Source organism: Sorex fumeus, unplaced genomic scaffold (genome assembly GCF_029834395.1).
Source record: "Sorex fumeus unplaced genomic scaffold, SorFum_2.1 ptg000130l, whole genome shotgun sequence".
Taxonomy (NCBI): Eukaryota; Metazoa; Chordata; class Mammalia; order Eulipotyphla; family Soricidae; genus Sorex; species Sorex fumeus.
The window spans coordinates 2702605-2725512 of record NW_026606187.1 but is presented as its reverse complement, the minus strand read 5'-3'; the positions used below and the strand labels follow the sequence as shown (position 1 = coordinate 2725512).

General features: G+C 43.8%; 1 protein-coding gene and 1 non-coding gene across 2 annotated transcripts in view; both read left to right on the top strand.

The window, feature by feature from the left end:
• HS3ST4 (heparan sulfate-glucosamine 3-sulfotransferase 4) overlaps window positions 1-22908 on the top strand; it is a 481972-nt gene that overhangs the window by 272227 nt on the left and 186837 nt on the right. The window lies entirely within an intron of this gene.
• Window positions 11521-11602, top strand: TRNAL-AAG (transfer RNA leucine (anticodon AAG)). Its single transcript has one exon. It is a non-coding gene; the product is annotated as a tRNA-Leu (tRNA).

The following is a 22908-nucleotide window of genomic DNA, read 5'->3' as shown; positions in this document are numbered from 1 at the left end:
AGGATGGATTCTTGATCATTGTATAACTGAAACCCAAGCACCAAAGTTTGTAAGTCTACAATTGTACCTCATGATGTTTCACTAATAAAAATCACGGTCCTCCCATTGTTCATCAATTTGCTTGAGTGGGCCCAGTAACGTCTGTATCATGAGACTTGTTGTTACTGTGTTTGGCATATTTAAAAAAATGTCATGGTTATTAATAGGTATAATGAAATGAGGATTCAGAATTATTAGAGCAAGTTGAAGAGTCAAAGAGAACCCAGTGAGTTGAAACTCAGGAGCAACCAAGGCAACCTCTTGTTTTTAGGTCTATGATCACTGTATCACTGTCAGTGTCATCCAGTTGATCATCGAATTACTCGAGCGGGCACCGGTAACATCTCTATTCCTCCCACCCCTGAGATTTTAGCAGCCTCTTCTTTCTTGTCTTTTCCCAACGACTGGGGGCTCTTTCAGGGTCAGGGGAATGAGACCTGTTGTCGTTACTGTATTTGGCATATCGAATACACCACAGGGAGCTTGCCAGGCTCTGCCTATGCAGGTGGGATACTATCGGTAGCTTGCTGGGCTCTCCGAGAGGCATATATTTATACATTTTTATCTATGATTTGTTGCCTACGATCTGAAACCCCAGATATGGTGTAGTAATTGTGGAAAATGGGTAGGGCAGGAAGTGTCTTATAATGTGTGCACGCCAGGCTGGGGAGGATGAGAGCTTTAGGTCTATGATATAAATTATATCATGTAATTTATATAATTATAAAAACCCAACTGGGGATATGTTTCCTGTAAAAAGGGAGCAAGGAAGATCCAGGAGTATTTGCTTGACTACATGATAACATAGCCAACAACTTTTAAAACAAACACATAAAACCTTGAGACCAAAACTGTTCATACATCAACTCTGACTAAGCATTTTCACTGTGCCAGAAACATGTTATGCGGGGAATAAAGAGATGAAGGAGATAAACTCGCTGCTTTTGAGAAAAGGTAAGAGACCCCAACAATATGTTTGGGTATATTAGATTCCAGTGAGAAAACTTTACAGACGGGATATCTAACTACACTGTGTAGTTAGACCGTGAGAGTCTATATCTACACAGTGCCTAGGCTCTGCCTATTTTATACAAAATTAATGTTTGAAGAAAGAATGGTAGTTTTTAGGTGAAAAATTGGTGAGTTTTGTGTCAGTAGACCTGTATGCTTTGGTGATATCTACTTGGCATTTGGCATTAGAGACCATGGGCATCACTCATGTCTGATGATTTGGATGGAGTTGACTCAGTGCTTAGACCTTGAGTGAGGGGCCTGGCTAACTCATGTATGCCAGATGTTTTGTCTGCTTTTAGCCTCCCTAGTTGGGGGCAAAGTTATATCCCTCTGGGACTATTTGGGGGATTAATAGAAAAGTTGGATATCTATTGAATTCATTGCTAACAAGATAGGGAGCAGGTCTAGCAACAACTGTAACAGCCGGTGAGAATTTAGGTGGATGAAATCCATATCCAGGAAACAGTGACAAGGAATGCAGAGTCGTTCTGTCCTAGGTTAGCAGTTGAAGTCTAGATCAGGTATTGATTATAACATGACTCATCGATTATTTACCATTTTGGAAACCTTGGATTCATGTTCTTTTTCCTCCTTTCACCTTTAGTTGAATCCTCTATTTCAAATAACAGGAACCATGGTGGATGAACCATGCGCAAGATTCATGGAAGCAGAGAGCAGATCTGAGCTCCTATAGTGCAAACAGTGTGTGTCCCCGGGGGTGGAGCTGTGGCTAGAGCGAGACCCCGGGACTCAAGAACCTAGTCTGTCACTCAGTTCTCTGGTAGCACTGAGGTGCTTGTGCCCATTTTTTATCAGGCTGTGTTCTGTACTGCTGTACAAGGCTTCTTAGACTCTGGTACAGAATTTACAGGACACTGCTCTCTTCCTTTACCTATACTTCTCCTTCATTGACCCAGGGAAGTGGCTGAGTGGCTGTATTTCTGTTTTGCAAATACAGAAGTAGAAGCAGAGATTTGGCCATTGTCTTATGGTTTCCAGCTCCCAATATGGAGGGATCTGCAGGTGGGAGCATGCCATCTGGTCACAGAGCAGGAGGGGCCTAGGAAAGAGATATCCCCTTTCAGTTTAGGCCTCTGAAATCAGTATTGGGAGTTGCTTTTTCCTTAGGTGTGCTTCTGAGTTGAGAATCCACAACCCAGGATTGTCCCTTTAGACTGCAAAGAGGGTATTCGCTTCCCAAAGCAAAATGTGGCATTCTCAGTTGTCTCCATGGAGGACAGCTGGACCCAGCAAGACAAGAAGCTCAAAGCAATCAGAAACTAAAAGTCTAATTCTGGACACACAGGAGGCCCTGACAAGCTCGCAGAAACAGCTGGGAGACAGTTGGAAGGCCTCTGGCCATGATAATTTGTGTATGAAAGAAGAGCATAATCTCATCTTGTAGTCACAGGCTGAGGAGGTTGGGGACTTATGAGTTACATATATTTCATTGTCTTTTTAAGAAGAGAAAAAAAGAGAGTGAGAAAGAAGTTTGTCTCCTGCAGGGATTCTGAATTTGAGTGTGGGTGCAGGCAGACATGTGCACACCTATCTTTCATGGCTCAACAATACCAAGTATATTGGAGAGCTGTCCCGGGTGTTAGGGAGCTGGGATCTGTTCTTAGAAAAGAAGCACTAATAATACCCTCCCAAGGTTTGTCCTCAGGTATGAAAACTAAGAAAGGGAGAAGACCATCTTTTATTTTGCTAGATAAGATGACCACCCGCTACCTACTGCTCTGCGCTGGGCATTTTTTGACTCTCCTATCATCACTTTCAACTTCTCCTTGCCGTCAGGTGTCTGCTTAAATGTCACTGATTCTGAGGAGGCTTTCCTGATCTACCGAATGAGGTAGCTTTTTATTTGATAGCTTAATTTTATTTCTGTGGAGGGAACATTGGTTTACAGCACTGTATAAGTTTTTAGGAGTATCGCTTCACGTTTTGTTGAATGCATGATACCACCCCCATCCACTGTTCAAGGTCTCGTTACCATTTATCATGATCCAGTTTTTCTATTCTCCCTGGTCTTCTCACTCACCCCTGCCCCTCAGGTTCTTCAAATCAGAGAGTTCGTTTTTGTCAAATCTGGGAGTTTGTTTTCACTTCAGTGTTTCTTTGTACTCTACATATGAATGAAATCTCACAAATCGGTCCTTTCTCTTTCTGACTTATTTCACTGAGACAATTCTCTAAAGGCCCATTAAGCAAAATTTCATCATTTTTAAAGTGGAGTAGTACAGCTTTACATACAGATCACATCTTCCTTATGTCTTATCTGAGTTTTTTAACTTTTCTGAGCAGTAAATTTAGAGCCACACCTGGCTCTACTCACTCCTGACTCCTGGCTCTGAGTTCATGGCGACCATAGCGGGTGCTGGGGATCAATCCTGGATCTGCTGTGTGTAGGACACATGTCTTACCCTTTGTATTATCTCTTCAGTCTCTCGTCTATTTTTGGTTCATTTGTTTGCTTGTTTGTTTCAGAGTCACAGCTGATAGAGGTCAGGGATTACTCCTGACTTTGTGCTCAAGATCACTCCTGATAGATGCTTAGGGGCCCAGTTATGCCACTTGGGGGTTGAACCTCACTCAGTTGCATGCAAGGGAAGTTCTTTAGCTCCTGTACTATTTCTCTGGCCCTATACACTCATTTGCTGTTAGAAATACCCTGGGGTGCTTCTGTCCCTGGTTGTTATGAATAGTGAAGCTGTGAAGAGAAATGGAAAGAAACATGAAGTTGGGCTAATTCGGAGAAGTGATTTGATAGGAATTAGTGTTCTATCACCTTTGATAAGAATTAATGTACAAATATATGAATAACTCATACAGCTCAATAAGGGACCTTCTCAGAAAATGAGCAGAGGATCTAAATAGACAGTTTTCCAAAGAAAACATATGAATGATCAATAGACCCATGGAAAAAAATGTTCTTCATCACTTACTATTAGGGAAATGCAAATCAAAGCAGGTAGGGCATTTGCCTTGCACTCAGCCAACCCGGCTGACCCAGGTTCAATTCCTCCACCCCTCTTGGAGAGCCCGGCAAGCTACCGAGAGTATCTCGCTCACATGGCAAAGCCTGGCAAGCTACCCATAACGTATTTGATATTCCAAACACAGTAACAACAAGTCTCACAATGGAAACATTACTGGTGCCTGCTCGAGCAAATTGATGAAAAATGGGATGACAGTGCTGCAGTGCTTTTAAGAATAAACACTCTTGGGGCAGAGATATCCTAAAGGGGTTAAGGCATTTGCCGTGCATGCAGCCAATCTCAGTCCCATTATTGACATTACATATGGTCCCTGCCCACAGTAAGGAGGAACCCTGTTTGTTCAAACCCTTGAGTGTGTCCTACCCCCCGAATAAAATAAACCATGTTCATAGCCATCCTGTGGGTTGGGCACAGGACCTGACTCATAGCCCCTGAGTCTCTTGAAAGAAGTTCATCAGAGAAGCACTACTCAGATCACACGGGGAGAACCTTATTCTCGGTGCCATCTTTACACGCCTATTGAGAAATAGAAGCCACCATGATGAAGAGATTGGAAACTGCCATGAAAGCATGGTTGTCCAAGATACAAATGTTTATCTGTCTGTTTATTTATTTACTTGCCATGCCTGGCAGTGCTAAAGGTTTACTCCTGGCTCTGCACTCAAGGATGACTCCTGGCAGGCTCTGAGCATATGAGTGCCAGGAATCAAACCTGGATTGGCTGCGTTCAAGGCAAGTGCCCTACCTATTGTATTAACTTTACAGGCCTCCATATGTAAATATTTATTGTGGCTTTCCAACTGCACTGCCCTGGTGCTCTCACCTTGGTACCTTATTCACAGGAGTGTCCCTCTTCACTTCAAATGCTTCATGAACTGTGACTGTCAGCATGTGAGCGGAAGGTAGGGAAGGAAGATGCCTGTGAACACAAAGAGTGGTTCCTATGGCCCCAGATGAATTTAGTTCTTCCTCCAAGTATCCTTCCGCAGAGGTCATAACTTCATTCCAATTATATGCTCATTTCTAAGCTATGACCGGAAGAACTTTTTGGAATTACCCTCAGAGCCTGGACATAATTTTTAAACGTTCTCAATTGTGACAAATCTCTAGATTTGATTTTTGAAACAGTCAAAAGTTATTTGGAGCTAAGTCTGATGCATCAGTTTGATAATCATGTTCAGCAGTACTGTTTAGGGGGAGCCCTGATGAGCAATTCAGCCTTAATAGGAGCAGAGTATGGACAAGATAGGCTAGGGTCAGGCACAGGGACAAGGGGAACTTCATTTAGTAAGGCTAAAATATGGTGCTGATTTGGTTACAAAATGTGCAAAGTGTTAAGCTCCAAAAACCAGGCAGAATTCAACATGGTTCAGAGACTGAGCATAAGTTGGCACAGACAATGAACCAGAACATTGGCATTAGATCCAGCTGGATGGTAGGGCTGGGAGAGTTCTCCCTGAATGACAGGCTTGCAAGTCTTCATCAGGAGTTTGGAGAGCCAAGTATATTGTGCATGAACCATGGCATGGGCTCGATAGTATTTACTGATTAAATCAACAAATAAACGGTATCTTGGTCAATAATATGGAATTAGCTTATTTTGTGTGGAGGATAGAAGAATTGAGGGGAGGAAGAGAACACTGTCACCCACTCCGCCTCCATGTAACTTTTGGTACTAGTCTTATTTAGTTTATTCACAAAACTTAGACTATATAGCAGGTTCCCCCAGAATTCAGAAGCATCGCAAGTCCTGGGGCCCTGAATATAGGCACAGGAGGGAGAAGAATGGGAGAGTATCCATTGTACATTGAGTCATATAAAAGGGGGATCTCGAACAATCTCACTGAATTCGGAATTCTTGGAAGTCAGTCACCCACAGAAGAACACCTCTGGAAGGAACAGGAAACAATAGGGAGATGCAGAGAGCTCCTTGCCCTCCTCTGGCCTCCCACCAGAGCACATACACGTGCTCATTATACCTGTCCTCCCTGGCTGTCTCTTCAGGGAGTGCTTTCTGGGAGCTCTATATTTGATATTAAAATTTAATGTCAAAGGGGCTGGAGCAATAGGACAGCGAGTAGGGTGTTTCCCTTGCACGTGGCTGGACCAGGTTCAATCCCTGGCATCCCATATAGTTCCCCAAGCACCGCCAGGAGTAATTCCTGAGTGCAGAGCCAGGAGTAATCCCAGAGCATTGCTGATTATGACCCAAAAAAAACAAAAAATAAAAAATAGATGTAGCACTGTAGCACTGTCCTCCCATTGTTCATCAATTTGCTCAAGCGGGCACCAGTAACATCTCACAACAAATTGTGAGACATGTTGTTACTGTTTTTGGCATATTGAATATGTCATGGGTAGCTTGCTGGGCTTTGCCGTGCAGGCGAGATACTCCCGGTAGCTTGCCAGGCTCTCCAAAATGGGTGGAGGAATTGAACCCAGGTCGGCCATATTGGCCACGTGCAAGGCAGACTCCTTACCCACCGAGCTCCAGTGGCACAATCAGTTAGCACGCAGTACTTATATGGCAATACATGAAACATATATATATATAAATAAATTAAATAAAATTCACTGTCACATGTGTTCTCTGCCCTGTCTAATTTTACAGTGAACTCTGTAGTTCCTGAAGAGTGTTTTCTTTTCTTATTGTAACAATCACGTCAGCAAGTCACTCAGTTGAAAACAAGATTGACCTCATTAACACAGAATGATAACAATCATAACTATATCACAAAGAATGAACAGCATGAAATGAAGCCCTCCAACCAGTCCCCCACTGCCAGTTGTACCCTAAGCAAGCATGGGGACAAGCCTAAACTACCTGGGGCTGGACAGAGGATGGGAAACCTTGTGCAAAACTTGGAAAGTTGAATGGTGGATCTGTCACTTCCAACATGAGGCATTAGAATGCAACAAAATGGAGGAAGGCTGTGCTATTTCCAAGGCCTTGGTGCAATATGAGGAACATGTTGGTTTATAGGATCTGTGAGATATACAGTGTGCCTACCACCACATGGAAGATGCTGGTGGAAAAGATTGGAAGGGAAGGTGGCATAGCTGCAAGTGGATTCTTTCATTCACTTCCTCCCTCCAGTGGTAAATGCTGTGTGACATTTTGAATCTATTGAAAATATGGGTCGTGGGGCCGGAGCGATAGCACAGTGGGTAGGGATTTGCCTTGCACGTGGCTGACTCAGGTTCAATCCCTGGCATCCCATATGGTCCCCCGAGCACCACCAGTGGTGATTCCTGAGTGCAGAGCTAGGAGTAACCCGTGAACATCGCCGGGTATGACCCAAAGAGCAAAAAAATAAAAATATGGTGGCTTATTTCTGCTTTACCTTCCCAACTTTTAAATTTGGATAAGTTGCTTCCATTATCCTGCCTTCCCTACACACACACACACACACACACACACACACACACACACACACACACACATATACACGGGGAGAGAGAGAGAGAGAGAGAGAGAGAGAGAGAGAGAGAGAGAGAGAACAAAAAGCATAGAGGCTGATTCCTGATAAAAGCAAAATTATTCTTGTAAAGTGCTCCCAGTCAGGGCGGATGGCTGAATAGAATACCAAACTCCATTATGAGTTCCATTTTTAACTGTTATCAAAATCAGATGTAAAGCCAACGACAACATAATCACAGTAATAAGCAACATTTGTGTACCATTTTCCACTTTTCCTGGGGCCTTTCTGAGCAATCTTATTTAATCCTCACCAGAACATGGTGAAATGCAAGAGCCGCTCAGCTGGGTCAGACCTCTGGTCATTGCTGTACAGGGGTTTGTTTATCCTTATCTTCATGGCATTTTCCTCTACCAGGGCCTCAGCGTGCTTTGTCCATTTAGATATTTAACTATAAATCCCTTTCAGATGATTTGTAAACACTTTAAATAAGCCCAGCGTCTGCCCCGGAGAACCAGGAAACATTCTTCACTGAGAGATGGGGCGAGTCCCTCCTCCTCACTCTCTCAACCACCCTCTGAGTTGCTGATCCATAATGAAATAGCCTCCATTCCCACATTTGTCACCAGTCTCCCTATACCCGGAGGTAGCCTGGGGCTGAGAACGTCCATAGAGAAACCAATCATCAATCAAACCTCTCAGGACCACATCCACGCATCCAGAATCATCTGCCCCATTGTGAATCCATCTCCCTCTCATCTGGCTTCAGTTTCAAATGCAGCTTCATTCTTTTGGGGGTGCCTGGTTTCTTTGTTACTCGTTCAGGCTTTTAAGCAACTTTATTTTATTTTATTTTATTTTAATGTAGGAGTACTGCTGTTTATTCAGCCACTGATTAGCTGATTGAATTGTACATGAACTCCACCATTTTACTTGTTTTTTTTCGTTTTTTATAATTTTATTTATTGAATCACTGTGAGAGCAGTTACAAAGCTTTCTAGTCTAAGTCTCGGTCCTACAATGAAACACCCGTACCTTCACCAGTGCCCATTCTCCACCCCCAACAACCCCAGTAGACCCCCATCCCACACCCTCCCCCTACCTGTGGGGCAGATGATTTCCACATTTCTCTCTCTCTCTCTCTCTCTCTCTCTCTCTCTCTCTCTCTCTCTCTCTCTCTCTCTTGATCACATTCAATACTTTGACACCAGACCCACCATTATTATTTGAGATTTTACCCCAACACTCCGATCTGCTGAAAAGGCAACAGTAGACAATTTGTTTTCTATTGCTGGTTATGAATAACATATGATGTCGCATGGCTGCAGTAGTGGCCGCGCGATTTTGAAGTTCCAAAATTTTAACACTTAAATCTGGAGGGATTTCTGCCAAAACCTGCTGGGTTCCGAGATTTGCTCTTGAGCCTCTGGGATCATGGCCATTAAGCAGTTCGATCAGGAACCAAAGAGGCCATGCCTCTGATTATATAGTTGAGCCGGAGGTGGTTTGTGGGTGTGTTTCCCACATACCTAACTTTTGGCTGTTTACTTTCTTGGTAAACTTTGCCACAAGTTTTGGGGGTCTGGCCAAAGGCACAGCAGCAATTTTGGGGTATCTGGAAGTCTGAAGGCACCATCAGGCTGCTGATGCACTCACCTCACAGGTACAGATTGACCTGCTGGCGGCACCATATCCCTTTATTTTTAAAGGAATGTTTAATTCTATGAGTGAAACCTGTCTTAGCTTTTGCGAAATAAACAAAATATACCCAACATGGCTAAAATCCACAGTGGTTTCCCCACATTTATTCTGTCTCCCACTCCAGCCTTCAAAGGGACTAGAGTTTACAGTTTTAGATCTAAGCTATTAGACCACTAACTTTATTGGTCCACACACATATGTTACAGCAGAAAAATGAAGAATATAAGTCGTTGTTATTTTGAATATGTGTATTTAAAATCAGTTCACACACATGTGACAGCAGAAAATAACAAAACAAACTGTTGTTGTTTTGAATATGTGTATTTTACAAAAGCATGTTTTTTTTTCTAGTTTTTTCTCTTGACAGCTTCCCCCTTCCTCTCAGTAATGTATCTTAGAAATTCTAGTTAGGATTACATTTTTCATTGCTGCATAGTATCCCACTGTTGGTTCCGTCAGTCTTTTTGGTCAAGCCTCTACTAGCTGGAGAGCTGAGTTCTTCCCAATTTTTGCTGTGTTGAATACATCACAGTGAACTTCTTTCTGTACACTGGTCTGAATGTTTCTCTAGAAATATACCAAGAGGTAGAATCCGTCATCACAGAATCTCTGGGCATCTTATTTTGAAGGAGAATGCCAACATACCTTCCCAAACAATCAGGCCAATTTGTACTCCTGCGATGCTCTCAGCAACTTGATTTTTCTGCTCTCTGAGATGCATTTATTCTGCATTTGTGGTTGATTTTGAATGAGACTGAGTCTGTTTTTGACTGCTGGATCTTTCCTTCAGACTTCCTTTAAGCCCATGCATTAACTGCCCCACTACACCCTATATTCATATACTGGTTTCTACTTTAGGGTCAAAGTAATCAAAGTGTGATGAATAAATATGTAATAAGTTCATTTATTCACTTCATAACCACCTGAACAAGGCCACCCGCTTCCTCAGCAGACATACTTAGAATGAAATTGTCATTTAACCTTCTGCAAGGCCTCTGCTCCTGCCAGATCCCAGATTCCCTGTCATCCCAAAGACGATCCCGACACTCTTTGCTTAATCTAACAGAGGGGCTGAGGAAGGGACTGCTGCCAGCCAGAATTTCTGCTGTTCGGGAAACTCTCATTTCTAGGGCATTGATTTTGAAGGTGATGGTATAGACAACCTGTCAAGAGAGTTTGCAACATCCAGATGTTACTTCCTCCTTCAATGACACAAGACTCCGGGATTATGAAATTGCTTTGTGGATGTTGAGGGGCACAAGTTGAACACCTGCCACCTAGAATAGCTGTACCTCGAAGTGCGGGGGTCATATTTTATGGTTGGTAATAATAACGGCTTCCACATTGTTGCTTCATGAGAGATTCATCTTGGCCAAGTTTCAGAGGAAGCAAGTGGGAGTTGAAAGGGATGATGTAAGGAAGAAGGATTAGTTCTGTTCTTGTATGCTTTAGGCAGCCAAGATAATCCCTTGTCCTCACTGCTATCTCAGCAATCATCCCCCGGTATTCTCTCATGCAACAAATTTTATTGCACATCAGTCACGAATCAGGGAACTGTGCTAACACTGGGGATGCAGAGATAAGATAGAAGAAAGGCCTGTAGCTGCTTTCAGAAAGTATTGAGGGAAACTTACAAAATCTTGTGAATAAATGTGAAATTACAACTTTAATAAGTGAAAGAGAAATGCACGGTGTTAAGAGCAGATTGTTTCCCTTGATGGCGGGGCACATCCAGCAGTGCTCAGGTCTTCCTCCTGACTCTGCACTCAAGGATCACTCCTACTGAAGCTCTGGGGACTGTGTGGGATGCCGGGGGTCAATCTTCCCTAAGATACATACAAAGCTAGCACCCTCGCCACTCCAGTCCCAGGAAGGGTAACTGTTTTTTTTTAAAAAAGAGCTCAGGAGGGACTGGTGCGATAGCACAGTGAGTAGGGTGTTTGCCTTGCATGTGGCCAACCCAGGTTCGATTCCTAGCATCTCATATGGTTCCCCAGCACTGCCAGGAGTAATTCCTGAATGCAGGCAGAGCCAGGAGTAACCCCTGTGCATCACCAGGTGTGACCCAAAAAGCAAAAAATAATAATAATAAAAAGGCCCTCCTGTTGTTCATCGATTTGCTTGAGCGGGCCCAGTAACATCTCCATTGGAGATTTTGTTGTTACTGTGTTTAGCATATTGAATACATCACGGGTGGCTTGCCAGGCTCTGCCGTGTGGGTGAGATCCTCTCGGTAGCTTGCCGGGCTCTCCGAGAGGGGCAGAGGAATCGAACTCGGGTCGGCCATGTTGGCTGCATGCAAGGCAAACGCCCTACCGCTGTGCTATTGCTCCAGCCCCAATAATACAGGTAGCGTGGCCGAGCGGTCTAAGGCGCTGGATTAAGGCTCCAGTCTCTTCGGGGGCGTGGGTTCGAATCCCACCGCTGCCAGGCAATAATAATAATTAAAAATTTAAAAAAAAATAAGAGCTTGGGAAAGATTTCTAGAAAGTAAGTGAAAATAGAATGGGAGTTAAATAAGAAAAGAGTTAAAGTGTATTTCTGATAGCAAGGTAAGCATGTGCAATGGGCCTGTGCTCCAAAAGGAGAAGCACGGATTCAAGGACCTGATCAAAGGCCAGTATGGTTAGAGCTCAGTGCTTAGGAGAGGCAAGGTGCAAGATATGGTAAGGGAGCTGAACAGACCCTAGATAGAAATACCTTGGGTCAAGGTGAAAATTGGGGGTTTTAGCCTAAGAACAAAGGAAAGCCATTGATTGACTGACAATAAGTAGAAGTAGGTGTCTTTATTTGGTGGAAGTAGTGACCCAAGTTGTATTTTTGCTGGAGCAATATAGCACAGCGGTAGGGTGTTTGCCTTGCACGCAGCCAACATGGCCGACCCAAGTTCGATTCCTCTGCCCCTCTCGGAGAGCCCGGCAAGCTATGGAGAGTATCTCGCCCGCACGGCAGAGCCTGGCAAGCCACCCGTGATGTATTCAATATGCCAAACACAGTAACAACAAAGTCTCCAATGAAGACGTTACTGGGCCCGCTCGAGCAGATCGATGAACAACGGGAGGACAGTGACAGTGACAGTGACTCTGATTTTAATGTTAAAATATAAGAGCCATATCATCCCATGCCTCTGCATAAAAGTAGGTGAAGACTCTTGCTATCAAAAGGAAATATAATGACTAAATTTGTTTTTAGGATGACCCCTTATGGATCTGGAGGGATAGATCCTATCCCTCCAGCTCAGTTATGGCATTTCCTATCTCTGCTTCCTGTTCATTTCTTTGGTTTTTCTTCAAGTCACTAGCTTCTGTTTTATTGCTTTTCTCTGTAACTTTTTTTTATTATTATCTTATCTCGTTTTCCCTTTGGAGAACCCGGCAGGCTACCGAAAGTATCCTGCCCGCACGGCAGAGTCTGGCAAACTTCCTGTGTCATACCCAATAGGCCAAATACCAGTAACAATGATGGGTCTCATTCTCCTAACCCTGAAAGAGCATTGAATATGGCTCTTTTAAAATCTCAGGGCTGGGAAGAAGGAGACGTTACTGGGGCCTGCTCGAGGCAATCGACGAACAACAGGATGATCGTGATCATGATCGTGATCATATGGATCACGTCAAGTTTAAATCCTAATCTCAGAAAATGCTCACATACCCATCCCCTGCCCTCCCCACCCTCATGCTCTCCGGCTGTCCTAGGGAATTTCTGTGTTACTTATTGCTCTGGAAATGCTGTGTAACAAACAACCTCCAAGCCTCACAGCAACATATTTTTTCCATCATCTGTCATCAATTTGTGAGTTGACCGAGGCAACTCATAAGGTTCTGAATTGGGTTCAAATCGGGTTTGCTTGTTTCCTTTGCTATGATTCCTGTGTCCACCTGGATTCATACTTTCTCATTTGTAAACCACAAGACTCTCAAAGACCAAGCCACATCATGGACATCCATTTAAAGTCTCTTCTTATGTCACTTTTTACTAACATTTCAGTGGCTAAGTAGGTCATATTTGTGTATGCCATTGTATGGGTGTGGTCCTTCTCTAAGGAAGGAAGACATGGAAAAGAAGAAAAGAAGGAAAAGGAAATTAGAATCAATTAAAAAGGGAGTAATTGTTGAGTGAACGATGCATTTAAATAAATTTTTTATTAGTGAAACACCATGAGGTACATTTATATATAGACTTACATATTTCTGTGCTTGGGTTTCAGTTATACAATGATCAAGTACCCATCCCTCCACCAGTGCCCATTTTCCACCACCACGGGTCCCAGTATCCCTTCCACTCCCCATTCCCCCATTTCTCCCTGCCTCTGTTGCAGGGCATTCCCTTTTGTTCTCTCTCTCCTTTTGGGTTCTGTGGTTTGCAAGAGAGGCATTGAGTGGCAGTCATGTTCGGTCTATAGTCTACTTTCAGCATGCTTCTCCCACCCTGGGAGGATTCTCCCAACACCCTTTATTTGGTGCTTCCTTCTCTATCTGAGCTCCCTTTACCCCTAACGTGTGGCTGTCCTCCAAGTCATGGGGCAAAATTCCTGGTACTAATCTAGGCCATTTTTGGGTGTTAGTTTGCTATTTTGTTATTTTATGTTCCCCAGATGAATGCAATCTTTCTATGTCTATTCCTCTTTCTGACTCATTTCGCTTAACATGATACTTTCCATGTAGTACCACTCACTTGTATGTAAATTTCATGACTTCCTCTTTTCTAACCGCTACATAGTATTCCATTGTGTAAAAGTTTCTTTAACCAGTCATCTGTTCTTGGGCACTCAGGTTTTTTCCAGATTCTGGCTATTGTAAACAATGCTGCAATGAACTAACAAGTGCAGATGTCACTTCAACTATACTTTTTTGAATCCTGGGATATATTCCCAGGAGTGGTATTGCTGGGTCAAATGGGAGCTCAGTTTCTAATTTTTGGAGAATAGTCCATAGTGTTTTCCAAAGGGATGAACCAGTCGGCATTCCCACCAGCAGTGAAGGAGGTTCCCTTTCTCACCACATCTGTGCCAGCACAGGTTGCTTTTGTTCTTTTGGATGTGGGCCAGTCTCTGTGGTGTGAGTTGATATCTCATTGTGGTTTTGATCTGCATCTCCCTGATGATTAATGATGTGGAGCATTTTCTCATGTGCCTTTTAGCCGTTCGGATTTCTTCTTTGGGAAAGTTTCTTTTCATTTCGTCGCCCCATTTTTTGATGGGGTTGGATGTTTTCTTCTTGTGGAGTTCAACCAGTACTTTGTATATCCTTGATATCAAACCCTTGTTGGATGTGTATTGGGCGAGTACCCTTTCCCATTCTGTTGACTGTCTCTGTATTTTGGTCACTGTTTCTTTTGAGGTGCAGAAGCTTCTTAGTTTAAGATAGTCCCATTTGTCTATCTCTGTTTTCACTTGCTTGGCCAGTGGCGTGGCATCTTTGAAGATACCATTAGCTTCAATGTCATAGAGGGTTTTGCCAACTTTGTCTTCCATGTACCTTATGGATTCCATTCTGAGTGAAGGATACATTTGACCACACTTTTTCTTACTGAGTAATAGCATCTGTAGGCAGTTGATAATAGTATGGAACAGGACTTGTTACACATTTTATACTCATAACCTCTTTTTCCCTGAGAAGAACATGTGGTCCCTGGTACATATAATAGATATACAAAACATTTACAGATAACAAATTGTAAAGAAATTTATTTAAAAATATTTTATTTGTGTGGGGTTTTTTTTTGCTTTTTGGTCACACCCGGTGACACACAGGGGTTACTCCTGTCTCTGCACTCAGGAATTATTCCTGGCGGTGTTTAGCGGACCATATGGGATCCTGGGAATCGAGCCCAGTTTGGTTGCTTGCAAGGCAAATGCCCTACCCACTGTGCTATCACTCCAGTCCCCTATTTCAAAATATTTTAAAGATTTTTTTCACCCCCTTCATTCAGTTATATGACTTTTCTCTGGGGTTGTGACCCACAGTTTTAGAAACTAGGGCTTATATGAACGCAGACTTTGATGCAAGGTGTTATGGCTTTGAGATTCGACTTTCAAATGCCTACACTGTGATTTTGGGACAAATCAGTAACCTCCTATATTTAGGATAATTACAGCTCTAACCTATATCAGGAGGATTAATTCGTTAAGCACGTAGGGCAGTGCCTACACAGAGTAAGAGAATATAACGAATTTTTTTAAAATATAGGTTCTTACCCGGCTTTGCAAAACTAGACCTCTTTGTCTTATGAATTATCCCAATTTAGATAGGCAGCATGCACGTACATCCCATTCTGGCTTCAAGGGCAATAACCTTTAGTCAAGGGTTTGAACCTGCTGTCTTCATACAAAAGGGGAGGAGGATCTGCACAATTATACCAGCTCAGTTCGAGGTTCGTTTCTAAAATTAATTGGGAGAACGTTGTGGATTCCTGAGGGTTATTGATTTCACAATTGTGCAACAAGAGTATAGTACGAGGTCTTGGAAGCCCACTGAACAGGGTTCTTTAAGCCCATGTACTGACTTCTTCCCTTGAGATGCCCTCTGGACTCCCTGCATGTTTAAGTCCCTGGGGTGGCCCCATCCCCAACATCCCTTCATTTTCTGAAGTCTCCTATCCCCCAAACTGGAATGATTTCTCCTGCTGCTTCTGCCTCCCGACATTCATCACTCTGTATCCCCTTGTTCTAATTACTTGTATTGATTCTTCAGTGTGGGTATTGTGTAAAACTCCAGGCGCTCCATAAATGTTCTTGGACTCAAATGCTCTTCGCCTCCATCATCAGTCTCTTCGTATGCTCCTAATACTGATGACTCCTCCACCCGTTAGCAGGCCAGCAACTCAGTAGCACGTATCATGTGCCAGCCACTGGGCTCTGCTTTGGGCTCTGCCTGGCTTAAGCTGCACTTCTCCGCTGTGATGGCGTTTTGCAGATGAGGAAATGGAACTAAGGGTTCAGTATCATGCCAGTTAATGCATCCTGGGGTCTGGGGAGCAAAATATTGGATTGACAATCAACCCAAGGACTTTCCAGGTCCAGATGGTATTTATTCCTCTCTCTGACTCAGCATCACTGTATTTCAGAGTAGGTATCATTTAGTGAGTTGTCTTTGAATGATCAAGTAGATTGTTTTTCATGGGAACCTACCTTCTACACTCTCCGTGTGCTCAGAAAAGGCAGAGACAGACAGAAGCTCAAGCAGAGAAAAACAGTTGTATTCAGGAACTTTTTGCAATCGTGATTGGAACTGGGCACTATTCCAAATATGAGAACCTCTGTGTGTGTGTGTATGTGTGTGTGTGTGTGTGTGTGTGTGTGTGTGTATTGATATAAGTGGATGGGAAAATGCTAAGAACCGACATCAGGAGTAAGGGGTGGGGTGTTCTGGCCAAATTGATTCAGCAGGATTCTTGCTAAAAGTGGACTAAATAGGCCAAAATAGAGTCCAAGAATGAGCCTCAACCAAAATGGAGTTCATAGAATTATAACCAAAATTTGGTCGAGGAAAGAGGCTTTTCACATAGGGATGGTCATCAGGGCCCCTTCGAATATCCCAGTTACAGCACTTCAGAATGGGTATTTCTTTACAGTATAGTTCATATTATGTGTTATTCCCAACTTCGGTTTTACAGTATGGACTATCTCTTGAGTCCAATTCTTTGTGAATGATGAGTTTGGCATCAGGGAAGACAGTGAGCTGTGGGGACCAAAAGGTGGATGGATCCTGAAACTTCAATTCATCCTTGTCCAGGGAGAAGGTCCATCTGACCCCTGGCTGGGAAAGCCTTGCTCTCAGGGTCTTTGCCTGGTTTTTCATCCCCACAACTCACTCTCAGAGACACTCCTGAGCCTTCACACCTCTAATAATATAAATTCCTCTGAGTGGACAGAGACTCAGTCTTATTCATCATTGTTTTTTTTTCCTCTCTGAGGGTATCATAGGACCTGACAAATAGAAGATGCAGACAATATTGATTATATATTTAAAAGGATGATTAATAGGATATGCAGGTAATATTGATTATATATTTAAATGGATGGTTAATAGTATAGGTGTTTGCATGGATGGGTGCTCAGATTAGTAAATGAATGAATGATGCTTGTCAGAATTCTTATTTGGTTCCATAGGTGTCCAATTATTCTTTGTCTGAAATATTTTATTTTGATTTATTTTTTGAGGTGTTGGGACACAGGGCTTTAGGCTTGCAGGAAGGAAATCTACCACTCAGCTATATTCTAGAACCCTGATGGGTCTACTTTTAAACCCATTTGTGTTTGGTCATTTCAAACATATGAGGGTCAATGACTATTAAGCCTTTGCCAGCCAAAGGAAGGGAAAGGTCCAGGATTGACACATTGTAACTGCATTCCTGAGTACAGGAGGTAGAAGAAGATGAACTCTGGAATCCAGCATACTTGTTTAGCATGAAGCAGTGATCAGCTGAACCATCAGTTTCTTCCTCTGCAAAGTAAGTGAAGTTCACCCTCTTCCTAGAGTAAAAGAACATTGATGACAACCCTTGACCAAACTCCAGCGTGGGAAGGGCCCTTTGGGATGCCAGCTTAGATTTCTTTGGCTACCATTGTTGAAACTTTAGAGCTGAGAGATAGTGTAGTGAGTAGAGCACTTGCCTTGCGTGTGCCCAACCTGGGTTCAATACCTGGCACCATATGTGGTCCCCAGAGTCTACCAGGAGTAATTCCTGAGCACTTTCTTTGATTGGATGTGCTGGGAGGGAAAAAGGAAAGAGAAGGAAATAAATGACCTGTGTACTAACTTCTCTGCTCCCACCCTATTGGGCATTATTTTTCCTGAGCAGGAAGCAGAAGTTTTATATCTAGGAGACTCCACGGGGTACTGTGAATTATCACTGTTGCAATGACCAGGATCTCACACACACGGCGGGGGTGCTCGCCAGAGTCCCACATCAGACTGTGATTCTCACCGAGGGCTGTGCCCCTTTTGGTGCAGTGTCTGGATGTGCTTGCTTGGGGCTTGCTCTCTTCTGGCTCTGTTCTCCTGCACATTCATGTTGTTGTGTTCATCAGATATTGCCATGGCTTTATGGTGGTGGTACACCAGGAGTCACACTAGTAGATCTTATGGGAAACTGTGAAGTGGGGCTGACACAATGCAATGGGGGAGTGCTAGGGGGCGCTGTTGGGGAAGCTCATGGCTTCATCTTAGACCAAACCAGGGCCTCGTGTGTGCATGACCAAAAAAAAAAAAGGAAAGAAAAAGAAACAAATTTTAAAGAATTGGATAAGAATAATAATGCCATTGGCCAGGGCAATAATACAGCTGGTAAGGCACTTGCTTTGCACGAAGTTGACCTGAGTTCAATCCCTGGTCACTTGGCTCCCAAGCGATCCTGGAGTGAGGAACCAGAAATGAACCCCACCAGGTGTTCCCCCAAACAAAACAAAACTGAACAATAATACCATCTGAGAAGGCAGGTAATGTTTATAGAGCACTGAGCACTATGAAGCACATAAGAAACAACTGCCTTTGTTATTTCTCCTTATTCTAGCTTGACTCCTAAACAAGTCAGTTGCCAACCTTAAAAGGCCAGGGAGAACAAGGGCTAGGAAGACTGGTCAATGGTTGGAATCTACAAGTGCAAGGGGGAGCAGAGGGAAGGGAAAATAGAAAAGAGACCAGTATGACAACAATAGTTGAAAACGATCACGCTGGACAAGAACTGAGTGTTAAAAGTAGATAAAGAGATATACTCAATAACCTTTAGTGTCTGTATTGCAAACCATCTGAATGCCCAAAAGGGGGGAGAGAGAGAGAGAGAGAGAGAGAGAGAGAGACAGAGAGAGAGACAGAGACAGAGACAGAGAGACAGAGACAGATACAGAGACAGAGATGCCTGAGTACTTGCCATACAGGCAGGCTGCTTGTGGGGTGGGGGGGGTGACGGAATGGAAATTGGGGACCTGGAAACATACACTGGTGGAAGGATGAGTGTTTGAACACTGTATGACTGAAACCAAATCACAAACAGCTTTGTAAGGGTCTGTCTCACAGTGATTCAATATAAATTAATAAATACAGAAATCTTTTTAAGATTTATTCTTAAAAAGATTATTTGGCACCCCCGTACATGCCTCCCCACAGGCCATACTTCCACACTGTGCACTTCTTTCTTTATTTGTAGCATTTGCAGGGGTGGCGATGTCCTTTCATTGCAGTGCTCGTGTGCACACCTGCAAATTGCATGTGATGCCAGAGGTCACCACACTAGAGATCCAGGCAGAGACAGCCGAAATGTTAGGACTGTGCTCTGTACATGCAGAATTGTGAAGGTAGAATTTTCTTGCAGGGCTGGTGCTCTCAGCCTTTGAACTCTCTTCTGGGCCTCCCTCCCCCCATCCTCATGAGGTTCACTCCCAGGATTGCCAGGGCATAGACCTCCAGCATCATCTGGTGTGGGATGGAGGCAGAAACTGGCAGAAGAGTTAGAACAGATATGGTGCTGCAGCAAATGTTCCTAAGGAGCCTGACGCCTCAACATGCAGCTGCCTTGTTTAGCGCAGCATTGGTGAACCTCTTCAGGGGGAAAGACAATGGTGTAGGTTCTCTGCACTCAGTGCAGGACCCTAGCATCTAGAAACTAGCTTCTGTCAACTCGGAAGGTGATCTGCTACAAACTGGGACATATTGGTATATACCTTCTCCAAGCTTTGATTTCTTTATCTTTGAACTATGAACCCATTCCTTACTGCACCATGATATGGATACCAAGTGACCCGCCCTTCACATGCCATGGTCACTTAAGTCCCACCTCCTTAGTCAATTGCAAGAATTAGTCAATTTTAAGGGTCAATAATTGACTATAATGAGTCAGTATAAGGATCCTGCTTTCATTTCTGGTTCTTCAATACGCCAGGCCCATATGGAGGTGGGCCAGCAGGCATCTGCATGCTGATACTCTAACCTTCTAACATCATCCAAAAAGCAGTGCCCTTCCCTTCCCTTTGGTTTCTTAAGTGGGTAGGAAAACTGGGGTCTCTCTGCTCCTCTTTCATCCAGATGCCTTTCAAGCTCCTGGGCCAGGCCTTGCTGATGAGGCTCCATGGCCTGGCCTTTTTTTCTAGCCTGACTGTACATAGCCCACAAGCACAGAGTGGACTTTATATTTCCAAATGGGTCCTATCTAAAGCAATTGAAGAAATCAAGCAAAAAATATTTTAGTATTTTAAAAATCATATGACATTTTGACCTCAGTGGCCACGCATGAGGTTTTATTTCTCATGTCCACTTTCTCGGGCACTGTCTGAGGCCATACTTGGGCTTATGTCAGATCTGAGCAGCCATGGCAGAGATTATATGGGTGATGAGGCTGGAAATATTTACTACCTAATATTTGGAAAAAAAAGTACCTGGACTCTCTCACCTAGGCACAATTTTCAATGAGTTTTGGGGCTAAGAAAAATCCCAGGGTGTTGGGGCAATAACTCCAATGGTAGATGCATACCTTGCATAGGTGAGGTCCCGAGTTTGAATCTTGGTACCACATGGCCCCCCAGAGGATGTCCAGGTGTGACCCTCCCTGGTGACCCCTGAGCACCAAACCTTCAAGCCCTCAAGGCTGGGTAGAACATTGCTGGGGAAACCCTTGGAAGGGAAGAGGGAAAAACACATCCTTCCCCTGGTTTCAGTGGGCTCCTAGAAGTGAGGGTGAAGGAAGGGTCCTAGAAGCTGTGTATTCTCTGATAATCCAAGCTCCTCTGTCCTCAGGAGACAATTTTATAATCAAAAGCAAACATCCAAGGGCAGTCAGATTGGGGTTCTTTAAATCTTCATGTCACTCTTTTCTGGCTTCTTAAGCTCTCAGCCTCGCTTACTTTACTTGTAAATGAAAATAACAGTGGTACTTAGCTCTGAGGCTCTTCTTATGAAGAGCGAATTGCATAAGTACAAGCACTTAGTGCACATACAGAGGGGGAACTTAGATATTATTCTTAGTCTGACTCTCATTGGCTCTGTGGCTACAGATGCGTCGCTCCATCCAGCTTTCTTTCTTCATCTTTAAAATATGTCAGGAAGGAAACGTTCCTTCTCCAGTGGTTGGGTGCTTTGAGGTCCCACCCAGTAGGGTGTTTGCTACTCCGACCCCCCCTCCCTCATTTTCCTGTGACACCATTTGTGTAGTGTCGCCATGTCTTCTCTGACTTACACCTCCAGATCCCACATTTGTAACCAGATGTTTGGCTCCCTGTGTCTCTCATGTCTTTATGAATCATCCAAACCCTTTGAGGATAGGGATCTTGTGTCAGGTTTCTTGTTTATCTAAAATGAAGATGAAGGGAAAGCCATCTTGAATGATTGTTTTTTTTTGGTTTGGGGGCCATATCGGGTGGTGCTGCTGATTCTTCCTGAATCTAGCCTAGGGATCACTCCTGGCCATACTCAGGACACCACATGGGGTACCAGGGATTTAACCCAGGTCAGCCATAAGCAAACCACGCACCTTACCCATGTACTATCTCTCCAGCCCAGCTTAAATGACTTTAATATAAAAATCACATCCTGGCTTGGTTTTAAGGGAGCTAAGCCCTGGCGTTTCTCCCAGAATTGGAGAGACGAGTAAGTTAGGCTTAGCTTGTGTTGAGGAACAGGTGGAGAGGTAGGCTTCAGAGCATGGTGGCTCAAAGGACTGCCAGGGAGTATTTTTGTGAAATATTATCCATGGTGTGTCCATAACACAAACTCCTGTTCATGGATCCCCTCTTCATGGCTCTGTCCTTCCCATTCCCTGAACACTGACAAGCTGCATTTCTCTTTCCTCCTAAGGGCTGAAGCGATAGCACAGCAGTAGGGCATTTGCCTTGCACGCAGCCAATATGGCCGACCCGAGTTTGATTCCTCCGCCCCTCTTGGAGAGTCCGGTAAGCTACCGAGAGTATCTCGCCCTCACAGCAGAGCCTGGCAAGCTACCCGTGAAGTATTCAATATGCCAAACACAGTAACAACAAGTCTCACGGTGGAGACGTTACTGGGCCCGCTCGAGCAAATCGATGAACAATGGGAGGGCCGTGACCTAAGGGATAGAATGCTGAATTTCACAGGGTATCTGATCACTCATAATAACAAAGGCATCTCCCAGCTTTTTTTACTATCAATGAATCCATGCACGTTCTGCCAATGGGGTATCCTGAGGGATGTTCAAGTAATAGTCTTTTTTAAAAAAAAATTTGGGGCACACATGGAGGAACTCAGAGTTTACTCCTGGCTCTGCTCAAGGATAACTCCTGGAAGTGCTTAGGGAAACCATATGTCATGCTGGGGATGGAACTAGGGTAGCCAGATGCAAGGTAAGTGCCTTAATCCTTGAACTGTATATTCGACCTCGAGCAATAGTCTTTAAAGTGAGGTGACTCACTCTTTTTACTGCTTCTTGCTGGAATGTGAATGTGATGGTTGAAGCACGGGTGACTATTTTTGGCCATTTCTTCCATTGGGATCTCCCGGAACGACAAATTTGGAACAGGAGATTTGAGTGCATGTTTTTGTTTGCCGAGTGATTCTAGAAGCTTTGAGAAGGTTGAAATAGTAGTGAGCAAGTCATGGTGAGTCTCTCCTGCTGAGGAACTCTGGAAACTTTAGGGATGTTCTGCTTGAAATGTGAAGGAGCTGGGGTGTTTTCACACCAACTCCTGTTTGCTTTTGGGTGAGGGTTGCTGTCAGGGCTGTATGTCCCTGGCACTTTGGGGCGTCCTTGTGTAGACAGTACACTCTCTTGGG